This window comes from Ischnura elegans, unplaced genomic scaffold (genome assembly GCF_921293095.1).
Source record: "Ischnura elegans unplaced genomic scaffold, ioIscEleg1.1, whole genome shotgun sequence".
NCBI lineage: Eukaryota > Metazoa > Arthropoda > Insecta > Odonata > Coenagrionidae > Ischnura > Ischnura elegans.
This window is the reverse complement of record NW_025791688.1, coordinates 1,524-18,811: the sequence shown is the minus strand read 5'-3', so window position 1 is coordinate 18,811 and position 17,288 is coordinate 1,524. Positions and strand designations below refer to the sequence as shown.

Here is a 17,288-nt window from a genome sequence, read left to right as displayed (position 1 = left end):
CCGCTACAATTTGCGGTTAAAACAGGAGGTGACAATATCATTACCGCAACGGGAATAATTAGGGACATTATAACATCAAAGGATACTTTAGAAGAGGAGAATCTACAGCTGATAGGGGTAGATTTTGAGAAAGCTTTCGACAGAGTAAACATGGATTTCCTCTTTGAGGTTATGAGGAAAATGGAATTTCCGACTAGTATCATAAACCTAATAAAAACCCTATATAATGACTCCCAGGTAAAAATTAAAATTAAACCATCGGTATATACAAATTGGATTCCAGTCCAAAAATCTCTGAGGCAAGGTTGTCCTCTCTCAATGTTGCTGTTTTGCGTTCAGCTAAATCCCCTGTTGGATATGCTGATGCAAAGGGGGCTGGGAATACGCATTGAAAATAGAATGCTGCCGGCAATAGCATACGCTGATGATGTGACCATTTTGGCACGGGAAGCCCAGCATCATAGTATAATAAGTGAGGTTTTGGAAACACATTGTAAAATGAGTGGAATGAATGTGAATAGAGATAAAACCAGTTTTTTAAATTTAAGAAGTGAAGGTACCTTCAGTACCAACTTTTGGAAGGAAAACGCAACAATTAAAATTTTAGGGATTCATTGGGAGAGGGATATTGGGAATACAGTGAGGAAAAACTGGGAATTCCTGAAAAATTATATGGTAGGAGAATGCTTTCGATTAAACGATAGAAAATTAAATATTTTACAAAGGGTAGCTTTACTAAATTTAAAAATTCTGAGCAAAATGTGGTATGTCGGCCACGTATTACCGCCCCCAAACGACATTGCCGCTAGTATTATAAAATATATAAACTTCTTCACATGGAAAGAATATATCTTTAAAATTAATAAACAAAGAGCCATTCAGAAATGGGGTGAGGGGGGAATAGGCCTCATCGATTTCCCCAGCAAGGCGAAAGCCCTATTTTACGCTGCCATTGTAAAGACCATAGATGGAGAGAACGAATATAAAAAAGCTCTGTTAAAAAAATCTCTTAACGTGATGGAATCAACGGAAATTTTCAAAATCTATGTGAAAGATTTGAAAGAGATCATCCCAAAGATGGAAATGGCTGAGCTGATTGTTACAAAAAAGGTTTACAAATACCTAGTCAGTCTCAGACAGGATATTAGCATAAAACAAAGACCAAATAAGAAAACGTGGGAAAATTTAAAAAAGGTAAATATGCCAATGGAGTATAAAATAGCGATTTTTAATGTTGTAAATGATTTAGTAATCACGAAAGAAAAATTGTTTAAAATAGGGAAAGAGTTATCGGGTAAATGTACTCAGTGTAATATGGTGGAAGATTTAAAGCACAAGTTCATAAATTGTTTAAGTGTTAGGGAAGAATGGAAAAAAATTAAAAGGGCATTTAAAAATATAAATCTATTTGGTGATGGAGATACAGATAGTTGGAATATTTTATCGTTAAACTTTAAAGTGTTCCCATCGTACAAAAATGAAGTGATAGTGTTCATAATTGGTAGATACATTTATGATATAATAAATCGAAGTGGGGAAGTAAATAAAAAGGTAAATGAAAAAGAAATTATATTTTTAAACAAGGATGCTAAAAACTTATTACTTCAGTTTTACTCCGGCTAAAATGTACTGCTTAATGTTTAACTTTAGGAAAGAAATATTATGTATATGGTTCTTTTAAAGTGTATTACTAATGTATGAAATTAATTTTAACCCTGAAAAAAAAAAAAAAAGGAAACCTCTTTCCTGTGTAAACATTGATTCATTGAGTGCTTTATATTTTCACCTAAATTGTAATATTGAATCTGAATTATGCATTTAATAATAATAAAATGGATCATAAAGACCTACCACGTATGTAGTGAGAAATTTCTTGGGGTTGGTTAAGAGACCGCGGTGGCCTGGTGGATAGAAGCCCGGCCGGCAAACGGAGGAGATGGTCGGTCGGGTGTTCGAGTCCCCAGGCCTCCAAAATATTTTATTGTGTTAATTGGTCAAGGAATGGTGTAATGTATACTATAAACTTTGTGGAATGTATAATTGTTTAAAAATTTGTAACTGTAAGTGTTACAAGATAATAAGAAATTCCGGTAAAAAAAAAAAATAATAAAATTTTTGTTTCATATAACCACTTTGGACTTTATAAAAAGCTCATAGGACGTGTTTTAAGTGTGAATGAATGCAAGTGACGGTGGCCTGGTGGATCGACGTCCGGCCAGTGAAGAGTGAAGTGCAGTGAGTGAGACCGGACGTTCGAATCCCCAGGCCTCCTACTTCAAGATAATAGAAGAAAAGAGAGCTAAAAAAAAAAAAAAATGGTCATAATCTGTATGAAAAGTTTTTTATACATTCAAAATTTTTCTTTTTTTTCTACTTTTTGTATGTAAAAAAAAAATTATTAAGGGCATTGAAGTGACTTGTATTATGTTCTATTTTGTATTGTTTTTGAATTCTGACATTAAAATATTTAAAAAAATAAAAAAAAAAATACCACGTTGAATACACCGGTTCTCGTCCGATCACCGAAGTTAAGCAACGTCGGGCCCGGATAGTACTTGGATGGGTGACCGCCTGGGAACACCGGGTGCTGTTGGTATCACTTTTTATTTTTTTCCCCTATCCTTATGAGAACTAATTACAAGTTATTCACCACATGCATGCGTTGAAGGATGTGCATTGCATTTTCTTTCACGTGAAATGGCAGTACTCCCACTTCCTTCAAGTGAAACGATTGAAACACGCCACTTCAGTTTTCCCAATTAACTTTTCCTTATCGCGCAGAACGCTGCCTTTGTGCAGTCCATGCCATTTCTTAGGCCCATACCATTCCTTCCGTATTCTACACGTAAGTTACTTACATCGTACATACTGAAAAAAATCATTTCGCTCGAGTAAATTCCGTGAGTATAGTAAATGACATCTCATGAAGGAAACGTCCGTGATTACAGCGAAAATTATATTGTTCCACGAACGATCGATATAACTTTTTTATTCACCACTCTTGGATAATATATTTCTGTTCCTAGGTTGATACATTCGTTATGTCATTCGTAGAGAAACCGCGCTTAAAACAGTCAAGCCCGGAAAATTTAAATAAAGTAATGTAACGCCGAACAATATACTTCTCGAAATTATTCCTTGAGAGAACTGCATTTCCTGTCTGCATTCCATAATGCTCCATTTCCAGCGAATCCATTTTTAAAATTAAATGCATACCCAAAATAATTTCGATCATGAAACAGTTGACACAACAACAGGCGACATTCACTAAGCGATGGGAGCTGAAAGAAATCGCCATTACAGTAACAAGCACACCGTTGCTACAGACATTTTTCAGAAACACATTTTGAAATATCGAGTACATGAAATAACGGAATTGAGAGACACTAAAGCACATCCAACTACTGCGGGAAACTGGCAACTATTAAACTTAAAAAAATATTTTAACTCAGCTACCACGAGCTATGCATTGCCAGAGAATGCCGAGAAAAATTCTTTAAAAAAAGAAGACGAAGGTCAATTTGTGAAATGCTTTCAACGATTAGTATTCTCCTTTTAGATTTTCTGGAAACGAAAATTAATTCATAGCGTAATAATTAAAACCCTGCTACGTGCGATTCCCTTCATTAACCGGATCGGCTATTGATCATTCATCATTCCTTTTCTTACACGTGTGTAGCGTCAAAAGGTGGAAGATACAAACGACGTAATGTCAGGTGTCACTGACAAACTTGCAACAATGTAATAATTAATCTCGTCATCCGCATCCCGGGACAAGTATTGCATCGTGAGTGCTCAAAAAGTAACACGCGCTGCCGCTAGATGGTGCGAGGGAGGCCACTCCGCAGTCCGGTGCCTGCCTCGCCGGGCGCGTGCAAACACAAGTTTGAACGTTCGATCCCCCGAGGGACAGCGCACCCGGGCTATTGTTTACGACCGAGGTCAACAATGCCAATGCATACGCTGTCGAGTCCTCGGATCTTGACTGTCTCGAACAATTACTATTAATGACAGCAATGGCACATAGCCTTTTCGTCCGAAGACGCAAAGCTTGCGTCCGTTTCGCACGTAAAACCACTTATAAATTCAATCTATGAACACATCATTGTAAACCTGCACATTTCTCATCGTTGGTGAATGTTAATTTTGACTGAAGGAAATTAAATCCGGGCAATGCTATTAACTGCCGACCACCGAGCGTCGCTCGGCGTATCGCATTTTATTTTCGCGTTCAAAACTAGCGGACCACTTCGACTCCCATACGATTTGAGTTCCTGCAAGTCTCGACACGCACACTGACTAGGCAGCCGGTATCGGGGGTGTCGAGCCTGGAGAAAAGCAAAACAAAATGCTGTCGTCCGAACTTGCGTGTCATGCGATGGATAAAATTGTGCTCCCGGAACATGAAGGACGCAATTTCTTTCTTTCATTATGTCTCATTTACGTTGTAATGGCACGCTTGCAATCGGTTAAACGGACAAAGCTTGCAGATGCATTCGAGAAATATATTAATCGCGGAGTTGTTTCGTGAACTATTCATTACATCAATTCCATTACAGATTTATTGTAACAGTTACTCATCAAACGCACGACGTCCTACGAAGCACAATTTCGACGGCCTATCAAAGACAACAAAACGCCTACGTACGATACTTACTATCGACACTTAATTCGCAACAAGCAGAATATTTCAATGCAAGCTAAATGTAGGGGAACACTTCCCACACGCAAATCGGTGCAACAACTTCAGCGTTCGTACTTGTTGAAACAATTGAAAACAACAGCAATGAAACCAGCAAACACCCGGTTGCTAAGGATAATTAGAACGTCAACAATCACATATATCATTCCCTTTCCCAGGAAAGAACAGCGATAAAAAAGTTTGATGTAATGAAATCGAGTAATTATCACTCATGGCGAAAGCTATTTAACTTTCGAGCCCCCACGGTTACCTCGCAACAATCAGTAACGCATTGAAAGAGCACAGTTTACAATATTCCCGGAAATCATAACACATGCGGTGTGCGAAAATGAGTGTCGAGGACTTAAAATAGTCTTCATTCAATCATATGACAATGGCGTTTTGCTGGTCTCCAATTTCACGAGTCTGAGGAAACGTTTCTGATTTTACGTTTTACAATCAATTCCTTTTCTATATCCGATAAAATTCTTTTGGCCTCCGTGATGCTAATACTACGCTTTTCAAGTCACATGTTAACTTAACACAGCATTACCATAAAATGTTATCGTTGCTCCAAATAATTTAGTAGTTCCGCTGCCAAGAAGTTATGAAATATCACACAAGGAATTATATTCGGACGAAAGGAACGTTAACAATAATCAACGCCGGCTGACAGTGGAAATGCGGTGTGCACTATTCGATATCGCTGACTGCTTTCATAACAGCAGTCCAAATACATAGCATTACACTTATTATTAATCCGGATCCGCCAATGTACATAACTTCACACATACAGAGTATACGACCACGATGTAACACCGCAAACACTTCCATTAAAATATTCCGTAATAAATTTTGTTTTCCATATCCGATAAAATTCTTTTGGCCTCCGTGATGGTAACACTACGCTTTTCAAGTCACATGTCAACTTAACACAGCATTACCATAAAATGTTATCGTTGCTCCAAATAATTTAGTAGTTCCGCTGCCAAGACGTTATGAAATATCACACAAGGAATTATATTCGGACGAAAGGAACGTTAACAATAATCAACGCCGGCTGACAGTGGAAATGCGGTGTGCACTATTCCATATCGCTGACTGCTTTCATAACAGCAGTCCAAATACATAGCATTACACTTATTATTAATCCGGATCTGCCAATGTACATAACTTCACACATACAGAGTATACGACCACGATGTAACACCGCAAACACTTCCATTAAAATATTCCGTAATAAATCTTGTGACACCAAACAATCCGTTGCTAAGGAATTCGCGAAAAATATTCTTCCTTCAACTCCTTCGTCAACATTTCAAACAGTGCACAGTGCCTAAGATACAAAGTGCAAGGGAAAACCATCAACGTCTTAGCACATTCAAAGGCAAACACTTTTAAATTATGCCACGATTCACTCAACTTGTAACAATTAAGGACGCCACGACTAATTTCTGTTTTCTTAAGATGCACAATTAAACGCTGGGATCAATCAACCGTCATCATCGTCAAACAGTGTATTAATCACATCACAGTTCACTTTTCTACACAAAAGAGAAAGCCAAGGAATAACACAGACAACGATTATGAATGTAAAAAGTGGAAAAATAAGTAACAGCGTACTTACTCGGCTCTTCGGCTGTAGATCACAATCGCTGTTGTCAACACACTTCATTCCCGTTCATTTCACTAACTTTTCCTATGCATCCAGCGACACAGACACTTTCAATCCTTTCCTCACGATTGCCAAGCGTCACAAAGAACACTACAGAACCGGCGTTATGTCAGTTACAGCTGATAAACATTATACAATTATCACTGATATTAGTTACTCGCGACGTCTTCTCACTGCAGCTGCCGCAGCAAGAGCGATCGAGTGGTAATACAGATTCGGCCGCTAGATGGTGCGGGGGGAACCTCCAGCAGTCCACTGCGCGCATCGCTGTTGGGAATTAGGAATCGCGCGTGGGAAAGCAATTGGGATAATTATTCGCAACGCAGCGGCAATATGCGAATCCTTGCCATACCTAATGAACCATCGATTGTCAATTGTCGTGAACTATTAATGTTCTCCACAACAATGGCACGTCGAACGACCAAATCCCCGCCTTAAAGTCGCATATAATTTCGTAAATTAAGCCAAGATTCAAGCGCAATGTGGTGAACATTTGCATAATTGGAATATAGAGTACTCTTGTACCTCAAAATATCCACCAAAACGTACCTCATGATGCAGAGTCTTACGTGGTTTTCGACGATTTCCAAGCGATTTTAAACCAATATATCAAGTACGGATGTCACTGTTAACATTCGTATGGCGAAGAAAATGATGTAGCAATCAGGAATTACTGAAAGAGGCAGTACAATCTGGGAAATGTTTGTGAGTTTGCCTTTGACGTTTGAAAAGTAATTCCTCTACTACGTCCGATAACATTCCTTGGGCTCCGTTATGCTAACAGTTCGCTTTTAAAATCACATGTTAAGTTATCACAGCTTACCATAAAACTGCCCTAATTATTTACGTTATAATATCCCTGCCCTAATTATTTACGTTATTCCGCTGCCAAGAGAAAATGAAATAGCACAAAAGGAATTACATTCCCACGAAAGGAACGTTAAGAATAACCAAAGACGCCTGACGGTAGGAATGGGACGTGTAATCGTCAACATCGTTAATTGTTCTTTCATTGCACTTACTAGACTTAGCATTGACACGTATTACTAATCAAGATCTGGCAATTAACATCACTTCACTCATGCAAATTTAAGGACGACGATATAACACGCTAAACACTTCCATTTAATTATTCCGTATTCACTAATGTGAAACCAGCAATCCGTTGCTAAGGAAAACATTAGCGAAAAATATTCTTCCTTCCACTCTTTCGTCAACATTTCAAACAGTGCACAGTGCCTAAGATACAAAGTGCAAGGGAAAACCATCAACTTCTTGGAACAAAGAAAGGCAAACAATTTTAAATTAAGCCGCGATTCACTCAACTCGTAACAATTAAGGACGCCACGAATAATTTCGGTTTTCTTAGGATACACAATTACACGTTGGGATCAATCAACCGTCATCATCGTCAAACAGTGAATTAATCACTACACAGTTTACTTTTCCACACAAAAGAGAAACGCAAGGAACAACACAGTCGACGAATACGAGCGTGAAAAGTGTTTAAATAAGTAATAGCGTACTTACTCGGCTCGCTGGTTGTGGATCACAGTATTCACCTGCACGGCTATCAGAATCGCTGTTGTCATCACACTATTGATTCTCGTGCACTTCACTCACTTTTCCTATACATCCTTCGACACAGACACTTTCACTCATTTCCTCGCGTTTGCTGTGCGTCACAAAGAACACTACATAACCGGCGTTATGTGAGTAACCGCTGATAAACATGGACTAATTATAACTGTTAATAATTATTCGCGTCGTCTTCTCACGACAGCTACCGCTGCAAGAGTGATCAAGTAGTAATTCAGATTCCGCCAATAGATGGCGCAGGGGGCCTTTTCGCAGTCGCTCGCCGTGGACGTCCAGAGCGGAATTTGAAATATCGTCTCTCGGTGGGATTTCTTTCCCGGATTGCGACTCGTCGCAAATATGTGAACGCTAGCCATGATGAATGATTTATCGACTCATCCGCGGTCAATTGTCGTGAAATGCGGAAAACAAATGTTGTCATTTACAACAATGAAACACCACACTGTATTCCAACGACGCGAAGCACGGAATATCTGTAAATAATCCATTCATCAAACACAGTATCGTTTAAATGTACATGATCGGAACACGACCGCCTCGTAAATGATCATCTGCCAGTGAAGTGACGACTGTCAAGCGGTGTCTTTCCTCCGCCCGCGATTTCCATTTCATTTCGGCGATCGAAGGGAGCGGACCGCTTCGACTCAAGGCAGGAATACACTCCGTGCGGCTGACGATTCTCGGCATCGCGGGTGCAGGGCAGGGGGCCGCGAGGCAGAGAACATCTCGGCCGTAGGTGCTCGTCGCGAGACGAGGAACTTTACCATCGCATGGCATTGTGTGTGCTCTCGATGACACATCGCGCAGTGTCCTTATGACAAGAGTGGGTTCACGATCGCAGTACGGAAAGAGAAAACGCGATAACACGGATAAGCGGGGAAAGAACTCGGCTCGGTTATACCATAGGTGATTAGAAGTGATTCATTCATAAGCCGTGAATACCGGACCATTTCATTAGCATATTGATTCCGCGACGAATGCAGTGAGCGATTTAATTGTTAGTTACCGTTCCTTCCTACTCTGAAAATGTTTCGTGTCCGAGTTGCTGCTCGCAGTTGTCCACGATTCAATTTTACATATTCCCTAACGGTACCGTAAGTTCTTACTACATTTTCGCATGCCACGGTTAATGACAATCGTTCTCCAGCCATTGGAGTGAAGCGGAAATTACATTATTTCGCGAGCGATCGAAGAATTTCCTTATCCGAATAAATTATGTCTCGTGATTAGCCAGGTCTACTTTCCTTCCTCGATTGCACCCTACATACGTCAAATATCCTTCCTCTTATCAATAAGTAATATCGTTACTGTCTGCCATTGTCAACGACTTATCCTTAAACGGAACTCCCATAGTTGTACATATTCGCAGTACACGAGAGGAGTTCGCAGAGTTTCGGAGTATAGCCGTACATTTAGTCAGTAAAGGGAGGGAACCGATTAATTAATATCTTATGAATAGGCAATCCACATTTCTCTACATTCTATTAAAACGCACGGAACGAGTTAATCCGTAGCAATAAATATCCGTGCCGTCTGCCTTGTGAAATATGTTAATGAACACACTCGTCTCTTCCACAATGATTTTCAAATCATAACTTAATTATTTGGAAAGCTTTTCGTGACATTGAGCAGTTTCGCTTGAGCGCTGAACGATATAGTTACCCTTAGTAACGAAGTAATTTGGTTTCCTGTTGGCTGTTTGCTACACATAAACATTTCAATGCAAGACGTAACGCGAGTACAGCAAATAATGGAAACTTTGCGTCGCTAATTCTTTCAACATTACGTGCGACGTAACATAGCAACCAACGGTGGAAAATCATGGAATTCGCTTATCAAAAATGCCACTTCTTGCAACTACTGCTAATTTTTATTAATAGGGGAATATAATCAACAGATTTAGGCGTTACTTGGTGGAACGATGAGATATTCATGGTTAAATAAAAAACACAGTACTATTCCACAACCTTATATTTTTGCAGTCTACTAGTTTCAACGTTACAACGTCATTATCAAGACTAACATTACTTTAAAAGTTAGTCTTGATAATGACGTTGTAACGTTGAAACTAGTAGACTGCAAAAATATAAGGTTGTGGAATAGTACTGTGTTTTTTATTTAACCATGAATAATAGGGGAATGTTGTCTGCTTAATATAAATTGCCTCCCGAAGACATATAAGACACGGGAAAAAAAATTCTGTGGCCTGTAAGTTGACAAATAGCAATCCAATTTCATACACTTTATCCAAATCGTTTGCTGATTTCTACCGAATATTTTGATGTCCCTCGTGAACCGAAAACTTTGATAAATTTAGTCATAACTCCATAATTCTAACATAATTTTTTTTCGTGCACTGCATTGGAAACCATTCTTGCCATTGTGTTACTTCAGCATGTTAATTAGGAATGGTTTGCAAGGGAAATGCAGAAAAAGCGAGAATGTTATTGATATTCTCCCCTTCTTCGGTTACTAGTGAATGACTAAGTCTCGTATTAATATACCATAAATTAACTAATAACTAGCTGGTCGCCTATTTCGCACTTGGCTGCGAACTGTCCGAGTATGGTTCCGCCGCCGCCGCTAGATGGTGCGGCGTGCTTCTCCCGGCGATTCACAGACTTTCTCTGCGCACATCGGCCGACGGAAAGGCGGCTACTGAAATAAGAAACATTCCTTCGGGTAACCGCGCGGGTGAGAAAATCCCAGAGCGCCTATTTTCCCCTTCATTAAATCACGGGAATGAAAGAAAATTCTAAAATGTGATGCATCATTCCCAATGCAGTCCCCCGTGACTTTGAAATAAATTTTTAGCCGTGGTGGACACGGAATATCGCAAACACCTTTTCCATATACACCGGAGTCGCGTTAAATGCCGGAATCGTCTAAAATTATGCTCCCTCGTCACGAGCATTTTCTTTCGTTGCAGTTGGAAAGTATTACTTGGCGAATCGGATTATTCAGCGTCCTTATTGGAAGATGTATTTGTATCCCTCATTCTCTAATTCATTAATGAAGACTGTTTCAGAAAAAACCAGTGCGACGTAATCCATTTCGTGCAGTCAGTTATAAACATTTCCCTCCATACCGTTTCAAAGTTTTATTCGTCCACAAATTTTTTGTAACGCACTGTCTCTTCGTGCGAGGTTCCGCCACGTGGAAAGAATCCGGGGGTGGGGAAATTCTTGGGTCAACGAAGACAACTTTCCTGGGAACCCGTGTGTGGGGTAGTTCCCACGCTTGGATCCGGGTGGTGGGGGACGGGTTCCCCCACCACGAACCTAAACGCAGCGAGTGGGGCAGGGGACGCCGGGAAGAAAAAAAGAAGTTCCAAGGGGCGAATTTTTCAAAAGACGCAATGGCCTCCTTCGTTTGTTTCCCGTCGACGTAAAAAGTGAGTAAGTGTTTTCTATTCATGGCATCATTCAATACCTGCCGTATCGAAAGACTTGCACGCGAGGATAATCACTCCAATGACAGCAACACATACTTTCATGGCATAGCACCATTAAAAATGTGGAAAGGTAATCGACTGCCATTAATGGAAGTAGGGTTTTGCAAGGCTTCGAGATAACGTGTAATACTTGAAAAAAAAAACGCTCAATGTATAACGTTCCCTCGTCAACAGTACACTTTCATTACTTTCACGCAATAGTCATGTCGAGGAATTTATCAATCAATGATCGGTGTACACGTCCAATGAAGTGTTTCCATAGCGCAAGTGAAATTTTAGGGTTGGAAATATTTCCGTCGGGCATACGTTTCACGAAAGCAAATGCCAGTCGCCCGCCTGTATGGGAACATGAAGGGGACTCTTGTTCCCACGGTCGGAAATGGTGGTGGGGGAAGGTACGTCTCCCCGACCGAGAAGCGGCAGCGTGTGACGTAAGCAAGTGTCGGTAGGGGAGAACTTTGAATCGAGGTCGGCTCCCTGCCAACGGACAGTTTTTTTGAAGGGGCGCACTATCGTTCGTCATTCCTCCACGTAAATGTTACGAAATCGGTTCGCATCACAGGGGCAGTAATGCCACCTCATAATCGCAATTGGGAAAAAGAGTGAAGCGCGATAAGCGAGGAAGGATAATAATTTCCTATTCCGTAATATAACTCGGAGTAAAACCACGAATTCCTGTCTCCGTGGCAGTGTGTTGGCATTGGGAGATAGATAAATGACATAAAGAAAAATGTATGAATGTAGGGAAAAACATTTTTTGTTCCAAGAATGGTGAAAACGATTTTTTACACATTGCTTAACCAACAAAGAGCATAACACCGTCAAGTCCGGAAAATGTAGATGAAGAAATTGGAACGACAAGAATTATCTTTCTCAAATTAATTCCCTCGTTACGCATTACATAATCATCTTTTGCCAGAAAATTTCTTTGAAGAAGTAAATGCATCCCTTGCGTTACATCGATCATTAAACAGTCGAAACAACAACAGGCGACATTTACCAATGGATTAAAGCTGAAACGAATCGCCATTACACCAACAAGCACACCGTTACGAAAGACATTTTTCATAAACACATTTTCAAAGATGGACCAAAAGATATAACGGAATTGAGAATTGCTTAAGCATAAAGGGACTGTTGTCTGGAAATGGTAACTATTCAACAGAAACAAAAGCAGATACAACCGCGAAGAAACCAGATCTTCCTTCGATTCTCAAGTCATGATAACTTTTTGAGGATTCGGTCATGTACTCGCCAACGGCCACACCACGTACAATTCACCGGTTCTCGTTCGATCACCGAAGTTAAACTACGTAGGGCCCGGATAGTACTTGGACGGGTGACCGCCTGGGAATACCGGGTGCTGTTGGCATTACTTTTATTCTTCAACTTGTTTAAAAAAAATATTTTCAATCACCTACCGCGAGCAATGCAGAGCAGGAATATGCCGCGAAAATTTCTTTTGAGAAAGAAATGTCACTATGTGAAATATTTTCTACATATTTTATTCGCGTGTTTCAAGAGTGACATTAATGTAGCGTTGGAGAGGAAAGGCTTTGGGAAAAATCCATTTTCAGTCATTACTGCAATCACTTCCTCGGAATTTATTCCCTAATGCGAGAGTTTCGTTGATTCCGATATGTGGTGAATGAGAGAAATAGGTTTGGGAATAATTTTAATTTGCATGCCACGCGACATTTTCCTTCGATCCTCGGTTATCACAGCGGGATTACATACTCTAAAGGCATGGAAATCGGCTTCCGCTTCCCGGTGTCCATTGGGAGATGGCGTGCAGAGGGTTTTTTCATTGAATTATTAGAAATAGTTTAAACTACCCAAGTAATTAATAACGGTCATTTTCAGAAAAGATAAGGTTTGAAGATTGTTATCATACCATCGATGTTCAACGGTACATCTCCCTAACCATCCCACGGTACGTTTTCGCGAAAGCACGAAATTTCGATGCTCGATCAACAATACGCCATTACCTTGGCAACGAGGCAAGACGAGAATCAACAACACAGGCGTACGGGTAATGACAGCGCAGCACTCATTGACGTGGAATTAGTTACATTTCTTGGTTAAACGTGGCATTCTCGGATGGTATAATACATTGTATCGTATGCTGGACTCATCGCCTGCCGTTTCACGGAACCGTGTCTCGGGAGGTGGTGCGCCCTAGTGGCAGTTGCGGAACTATCGGCTAGGATTCTTGCATCACGCAAGAACCTCACGGAATTTGAGTAAAAATTTTAGGTATTAAAACGCAATGTGGAAGTGGTACTCGTCGCAAACACTGTGACAAGTGTTCCCTAATGTGCAAGTGAAGTCCCCGTGTCGATGTTGTCCCCGTGTTTGTGAAATGTATGGTAGAAGAAAGGCGGCGCAAAGTGAAGTGTTGGAAGGCGACAGAGGAAAAATTCGGAAAATAAATCCGTTATTGCGTGTGACTGAGAAAATGTGTTAACGCGAAGAAATTGGTAGTGCATACTTTCATGTGAATGTGGTAATTATGTCGTTGCATTGCAAATACAACCAATACATCATTTGTTTGTTCAGGCTGAAGATGGCCGATGTGTAGGAGTTTGCTGATAAGAAAGGCAAACGATAGGGAAATGTGGGGCGTAATGCAGTGAATTCATACATTAATTCTTTCCATAAATTACTGATCATGTTATTAGTTAAAGGCTGGGCGTCGTTAGGGAAATATAATTTTCATGGTTAAATGTTGGAATGAGCTGTTATGTTGTCAACGCTTCGAGAGTACACAAACTGTGTCATTATGGAAATTAGTTTGTTTTATGCAATTAAACTGGTCAGGAATAAGTGGTTTACCTTTCTTAGCATTTGAAAAGGTATGTGATGGAAATCGATACCCAAGAAGAGATATCATGATAGGTGAAGTTTGCAATTTGAAAACAAGTCTTAATTGTCGGGGCATTATGCAGAATAACATTGCTATTTGATGTTCGGAAATTGTAAAACTTGACTGGAGTATGCGTTTTAGGAAGTGTATCAATGGAAGCGTTAGTCCATGGCGATAGTTTGGGAATAGAATGATGATTGGGGGAATGTTGATATGTGCAGTTGTGGCATCAGGGCTTGGAGATTACATAATATGTGATATAAATGAAATTGTAATGAGTCGTGCAATGAAACTCGTCAGGAATACGTGCATTAACTCTTCCTTCGTTTTAAAAGTGAACTGGTGTTAATCCGTGAAAGAACATAGTTTTGATAAGGGAACGGCAGACATTTGTGTGGCTGAGTAAATGAAATTCCAATTGTGATATTCAAAATTATTCATAAAAACCATAATTACCGAGGGATTCTGACGGGATGCGTTCTAAAACGTTAACAATAGTAAAACATACATTAGTGTCGAGTTTCGTAGCGTTAGAGTAATTAGTTTAAAAAATATTCCGGTTGAAGTGACTGAAATATTGCAGAGGCTAAATATTGAATAACAACATTATGTCCTATAGACAGTGAAAACCAGCGGATTCTGGTGGGACAAGTTTTAAAACAATAGGAGAGATAAGGCAATTGTCGGTGACGAGTGTCAGTGCGATTGAATCAATGGTTGAATTAATATGTTACAATGTGTGTATGACATAATGACATTAAATGTGTCATACTCAAAATTATTCATAAAAACCATAATTACCGAGGGATTTTGACGGGATGCGTTTTAAAACGTTAACAATAGTAAAACATACGTTAGTGTCGAGTTTCGTAGCGTTAGAGTAATTAGTTTAAAAAATATTCCAGTTGAAGTGACTGAAATATTGCACAGGCTAAATAATGAATAACAACATTATGTCCTATAAACAGTGAAAACCAGCGGATTTTGGTGGGACAAGTTTTAAAACAATAGGAGAAATAAGGCAATTGTCGGTGACGAGTGTCAGTGCGATTGAATCAATGGTTGAATTAATATGTTACAATGTGTGTATGACATAATGACATTAAATGTGTCATACTCAAAATTATTCATAAAAACCATAATTACCGAGGGATTTTGACGGGATGCGTTTTAAAACGTTAACAATAGTAAAACATACGTTAGTGTCGAGTTTCGTAGCGTTAGAGTAATTAGTTTAAAAAATATTCCGGTTGAAGTGACTGAAATATTGCAGAGGCTAAATATTGAATAACAACATTATGTCCTATAAACAGTGAAAACCAGCGGATTTTGGTGGGACAAGTTTTAAAACAATAGGAGAGATAAGGCAATTGTTGGTGACGAGTGTCAGTGCGATTGAGTCAATGGTTTAATTGATATGTTACATTGTGTGTATGACAAAATGACATTAAATGTGTCACACTCAAAATTATTCATAAAAACCATAATTACCGAGGGATTTTGACGGGATGCATTTTAAAAACGTTCACAATAGTAAAACATACGTTAGTGTCGAGTTTCGTAGCGTTAGAATAATTAGTTTGAAAAATATTCCGGTTGAAGTGACTGAAATATTGCAGAGGCTAAATATTGAAAAACAACATTATGTCCTATAGACAGTGAAAACCAGCGGATTTTGGTGGGACAAGTTTTAAAACAATAGGAGAAATAAGGCAATTGTCGGTGACGTGTGTCAGTGCGATTGAATGAATGGTTGAATTAATATGTTACAATGTGTGTATGACATAATGACATTAAATGTGTCACACTCAAAATTATTCATAAAAACCATAATTACCGAGGGATTTTGACGGGATGCGTTTTAAAACGTTAACAATAGTAAAACATACGTTAGTGTCGAGTTTCGTAGCGTTAGAGTAATTAGTTTAAAAAATATTCCGGTTGAAGTGACTGAAATATTGCAGAGGCTAAATATTGAAAAACAACATTATGTCCTATAGACAGTGAAAACCAGCGGATTTTGGTGGGACAAGTTTTAAAACAATAGGAGAAATAAGGCAATTGTCGGTGACGAGTGTCAGTGCGATTGAATTAATGGTTGAATTAATATGTTACAATGTGTGTATGACATAATGACATTAAATGTGTCACACTCAAAATTATTCATAAAAACCATAATTACCGAGGGATTTTGACGGGATGCGTTTTAAAACGTTAACAATAGTAAAACATACGTTAGTGTCGAGTTTCGTAGCGTTAGAGTAATTAGTTTAAAAAATATACCGGTTGAAGTGACTGAAATATTGCAGAGGCTAAATATTGAAAAACAACATTATGTCCTATAGACAGTGAAAACCAGCGGATTTTTGGTGGGACAAGTTTTAAAACAATAGGAGACATAAGGCAATAGTCGGTGACGAGTGTCAGTGCGATTGAATTAATGGCTGAATTAATATGTTACAATGTGTGTATGACATAATGACATTAAATGTGTCATACTCAAAATTATTCATAAAAACCATAATTACCGAGGGATTTTGACGGGATGCGTTTTAAAACGTTAACAATAGTAAAACATACGTTAGTGTCGAGTTTCGTAGCGTTAGAGTAATTAGTTTAAAAAATATTCCGGTTGAAGTGACTGAAATATTGCAGAGGCTAAATATTGAAAAACAACATTATGTCTATAGACAGTGAAAACCAGCGGATTTTGGTGGGACAAGTTTTAAAACAATAGGAGAGATAAGGCAATTGTCGGTGACGAGTGTCAGTGCGATTGAATGAATGGTTGAAATAATATGTTACAATGTGTGTATGACATAATGACATTAAATGTGTCATACTCAAAATTATTCATAAAAACCATAATTACCGAGGGATTTTGACGGGATGCGTTTTAAAACGTTAACAATAGTAAAACATACGTTAGTGTCGAGTTTCGTAGCGTTAGAGTAATTAGTTTAAAAAATATACCGGTTGAAGTGACTGAAATATTGCAGAGGCTAAATATTGA

At 39.1% G+C, this 17,288-nt stretch overlaps 1 non-coding gene and 1 pseudogene across 1 annotated transcript; both read left to right on the top strand.

Annotated features, from left to right (window-relative positions):
• Nucleotides 1-2,477: 2,477 nt before the first annotated feature.
• Nucleotides 2,478-2,596, top strand: LOC124173487 (annotated as a pseudogene).
• Nucleotides 2,597-12,662: 10,066 nt separating this feature from the next.
• LOC124173486 lies at nucleotides 12,663-12,781 on the top strand. The gene has a single exon (XR_006868576.1). It is a non-coding gene; the product is annotated as a 5S ribosomal RNA (ribosomal RNA).
• The last annotated feature ends 4,507 nt before the right edge of the window (nucleotides 12,782-17,288 follow it).